This window comes from Arachis ipaensis, chromosome B04 (genome assembly GCF_000816755.2).
Source record: "Arachis ipaensis cultivar K30076 chromosome B04, Araip1.1, whole genome shotgun sequence".
NCBI lineage: Eukaryota > Viridiplantae > Streptophyta > Magnoliopsida > Fabales > Fabaceae > Arachis > Arachis ipaensis.
In genome coordinates this window covers 120329113-120333976 of record NC_029788.2, presented here as the reverse complement: position 1 = coordinate 120333976, position 4864 = coordinate 120329113, and the positions used below count along the sequence as shown (strand labels likewise).

General features: G+C 29.1%; 1 long non-coding RNA gene across 1 annotated transcript; it reads left to right on the top strand.

Annotated features, from left to right (window-relative positions):
- On the top strand, window positions 206-4029 carry LOC107635097. The gene is made up of 6 exons (XR_001619156.2): window positions 206-731; window positions 889-949; window positions 1132-2234; window positions 2885-2979; window positions 3521-3654; window positions 3761-4029. It is a non-coding gene; the product is annotated as an uncharacterized LOC107635097 (long non-coding RNA).

Sequence of the window (4864 nt, the reverse complement as noted above, 5' to 3'; positions counted from 1 at the left end):
ATGTGCAGGTCCTTGACAATTATGGTAATGAAATGTGATATATATGTTTTTTTTTTTTCTATAATATTCAGTTTCAAAAGTTTGCTAGAAGATGCTACACTTAACTCTCTTTTTGCAGGGACTTCATGCTTTCATGCCTGAGCCAGCTCAAGAGGAGATCTTCTCCCTTTGGGAACAAGTTGTTGTTGCCTGTATGAAGGTATGAAATATGTATCTTAATTTTTTTAACTTCATGAAATTAAATGAATTTATTTGGATGCAGTTTGTTGAAATTTAAAATTAATATAGCTAATCAGTTCTCAATTTTTTGAATTTGTTCTTCATCTGGTTAGAATTATTTTAGAATTCTAAAATATTGGTCGATCTACCATAATTTTTTTTCTTTCAAACGAATGAAGTGGCTTTAGAATTAAAGAAATAACTAATGAGAATTTTAAATAATTTAAGGTGGCTTCTTTAGGAATTTAAATGAGGTGTTACTTTATTTAGTTTCAATATGTGTGTATGTTTGAATTCCTTAAGAGGCTTTGCAGAATAAAAGGACATCTATTTAGTATTTTAGGGGCTTTAAATTACTTTATTGTAAGCTTTAAACTACATATGTGAATTAAGTGATGATTTTGAAGTTTAATTCTGCAAACTAAGATCAAGGAGAAGCTAGTGGAAGGTGAAAACAAGATCAAGTGCAAAATGAGGACTTTAATTGTAAGTTCTGGAGAAAACTTATGCTGGTAAGTGAAAGCTTTTTAGCCATTTTTTAAAAATTTTATAGTACCTATTTTGTTTTTTGGTTTTTCCCACGGTTTAGGTGGATTGTGAAGTGGATTTTCTGTTGAAAATTAAAATGTGAAAGTAAATGTTATGGTGCTGTGCTTTTTTTTGGTTCAGGGGAGGCTTACCCTTTAGAAGCAGTGCAAGGGAGTTATTTTGATCATACTTTCGAGTATTGGTAAGCGGTAACTAAGAGCTATATTTCTCTCTTCTACTTCTGTATCAAAAAAATTAAAGAGAAAAAATAAACAGAGAAGGCTCTATTTTGAACATTCTTTCTAGATTTACTACCTTACCTATTATTCATTTGTTCAGTTTCAAGTCTTTCATGTTTGATAAATATGTGATTCAATTATTTAGGGCTTTTTCTTATTGGAAAAAGGAGAAGTTAATGGATCCATGAAGAAAGTGGGTGAACATTTTTTTGAATCAGCCAAAATTAAACCCTAAGAATGGAAGAAATTCTGCAACAACAGGGTATTACTTTGGCTTACTATTTCCTATGCTTCCATATATACTATGTGATGATATAAATTATGTATAGAACAATTCTATCATTTCTATGTCTTACATTATCAAGTATGAGGAAATTGAAAATTCTGCATTACTCGAGTGACTATTACTGAAAACCCTTGAGGATTCTGTGATCTTGTTCTTTATTTAAAAAGCAATTAGCATGTATGTTTAGTCACTTAATTTTTTCCAGCAATTCAGCTGTAGGTAACTTGAGAAATCAACATAGAGTCATAGACTTCTACAACTTATCTTTAGTTTCTTATGTTCCAACTTATGATTAAGGTATCATTGTTTAGACAATACTTAGCAACAGATGATTAGAAGGCACTAATCCTATCTAAAGAAGACCATAATGTCATCTGTAAAGGTAATAATTTTAATGTAATTATGATATGAGTTGTGAATGTTGTTGTTCCATTTTATCAGTGAAATTTTTTGTAAATTGTTATAGTTACTTCCATTGCATTCCATTCCATTTTCTCATCAAATACTTCATCCTTACATTTATTGATATGCTATTCATTTCGAATTGGATGATGATGCCAATGGGTCATGTAACAATTCATCTTAGTTCTCTTTTCCTTTAATGTATTTTATTTATTTATTTATTTTGCATTATGTGTTTATCATTGAGTAGAGGAAGATGGTCAGTATTTATTACGTGCTTTCTGTATAAAGCATATGGTTTTCTCTTTGTTTTTAATTTTCTTTCTTAGCACGTATATATGTTTTTTTATTTTTTATTTTTTATTTCTAACAAGTTCTTTATGTTTGCTGTCATAATATTTTAATCTGGCAGTCATTCTTAAAATTCCATTCATTCTTATGATTGGGAGTACCACAATGAGCAGCACTGAAGCATTAAAAGCAGGATTATGTGAAAAGGCATTAATAGTAACTCATTATTATCTTGATTTGCGATGGCCAGCATTAGCACTTTAATTAAGGTGAGGAGATAGATTTGCTGTTAGATAAATGTCTCATACAATGATCTTTGCCTTCCTGAAAGCATTTTATGGTGGCATTAACACTCTTTAAATTGACATTTGTCATTTGAATTTGATGTTTTTCCTTTCCTTTAACAATTCATAAATAATAGATGAGACTATTGGACATCAAGACCAATCTTTGGTCTAACTTTTAATTTCTGACATTAAACGTTTCGTAAATTAATTAATACTTGACCATCTATAATTCATTGTTCAATCTTATTTGGTAACAAAGGATACAAAGAGTGGCGTGTTCTATTGTTCTAATAATTCCACCACTTTTTCCATGTCATTACATCCATAATTATATTGGCGGCCGTAGAAGATTTGCTTTATTTTTTTCTTAGTAGATAGTCGACATTGTTTATTTCCAGGAACCAATTCTAATTGCTCAAAGTTATTATTTGTTTTAATTTCTTTTTTTTTGGTGTTAATTGTCTGTTGTGTGATTGTAAGAGATGTGATTTAGTGTTTCAGTGTTACCATTTTTGTGTATATGCAAAATGGCATGAAAATCTATGTTCATTAGTGATGTTTTAACTGGACTGAGTGAAAAAAAAAAAAAGAAAAAGAAAAATAATTAAGCTCTTTCATTTTCTTTTTTGCAGCTTCGATGCTTCTATAGGCAGCCATCACTATGTGGAAACTTAGTGTATAGTGTGCATAATTTAATTATAAGATTTTCTTCCTAAAATTTATGCAGGTAATTTTGGTTTTTTCTATGCTATATATATTTTGGGAAGATGTTCTTTTTTACTTATTTTTTTTAAAAGAAAATAATCTTTTTTGCCCCCTCTTGACTTGTGCTTTATGCATTGTCTCAATTCAAGATTGAATTCCAAATCTAAATGCATATAGTATTAGATTACATTAATTTTGTGATAGTGTGATATTATTGGTATTTTGATTTCTTTTGTCCTTTATTAGTAAAATCAAAATTAGTCTTCTAATATAATTCCTTCTTATGGAGACAATATGTCATCACTTTATGGTTGGGGACAATATTTTTTTTTTTTTGTTTTTTTGTTTTGTTTTGAGTTTATTTTTGTTTTTCCATGATTACTTTTAGATGGGGTGTCATTGGTGCAGTATGAGTACTGCAAATGCACTTGAGTGTGATACTGTGTTTCATTTATATGTTTATATTTATTTCTTAGTAAAGTACCTTGCTTTAGTTAGGGTTTTTCGTGCCATTGTGGAATCATTTCTAAGCTTCACTCTGTCGTATTTTTTTGAAGCTGCAGTTACATTTGGTTTAGACAATTCTTAGGCCTGTTATAGAACTTCAACGAAACTACTTGGATTATTATGCTGAAAATAGAGAAGAGAAAATGCTTATTCCACAGGCTGTTATTTCTTTCCTCAGGAATATCCGCAGGTCAGTTTTCTCTTATATTAAGGAAATATCCTCTTATATTTATGTTGTGTTTATGTTAAACAAACTTTCAGCAAAAAAACGCCACCATGAATCTGTGAATTTTCAGGATCATGTGTTTTCTCTATAGGGAATGGAGTATGTGCTGCATGGAGTCATTGCTTTGGGGATAATGGCTGCTGGTGGTGTGCTCTCAGGAGGGAATCCAGCATCACATGTTTTACAGATTAAGAAGCAAGGTGATTCTGCTGATGCCAAATTAGTTGTCACACTTTAAATTATGACAAGATGATTGTTTTAAGTATAATTATGTAATTCCTTTTTTTGTTAAACAAAATTTTGGCAATTGTCTAAAGCATGATTTTTTTTAAGATTCAATTTCTGTAGAAACTTTTTTCTTTTGGTTTAAAAATATTTTAAGAGTTTAGCTAAAAAAGTGTATTAAAGGTAGTTGTTAAATTTACAAGTACTAAAACTTAATTTTATTTTAATAAATGTATTACAAACTTTAACGCTTTATTTGTCCATAAAGATTATTTTTTGTCACCACCTTAACATTTAATATAAACAAATTAATTGTGGGATCAAAATCAATCTTGAGTTGTTTTTGTATCAAAATCTGAATAAATATGATAAATGACATGAGATCCAAAAAATTTATTAAATATTTTTGTATTTTGGTTCACTTCAATAAACGACTATAGAATTTGAAACTTCTTGAGTTTGAAATTTGATTTTAGCAAGTTTAAACTCTAACCTATTATGACTGGAGTTGCTCCAGTAGCACTAGAAGTCTTTTTTTTAGGTGGTTATTAATGTGTTATTGTCCAAGAGGTAAATATATGATTTTTGGTTCTACAATTTTGCTAATTTATTAAGATGGTTATTATTTTGACAATCTAAAAGTTTTTCCAATAATTTCTGTTGTACTAATGTAAAAATTCTTCTTATTCTTTTAAATTAATTTTTTTGTGCACATTTTCTTAGTGTTATTTATCTGTGACGTGTGTGTGTTTGATATGCAAAGTATCATGGATGACATCAACTACTTTCCCATAGATGCTTATTCTGAACTGTGAAGTCCTTGCTAAATTTTTAAGAATGCAGCCTCATTTGGAATTTCACCGATGTTACTCTTATGTTCTTCAAATCTTACAAAGTTAGATAAATAAATAAAAAAAAAAAAAGAAAACTATGTTAGATAACACACATA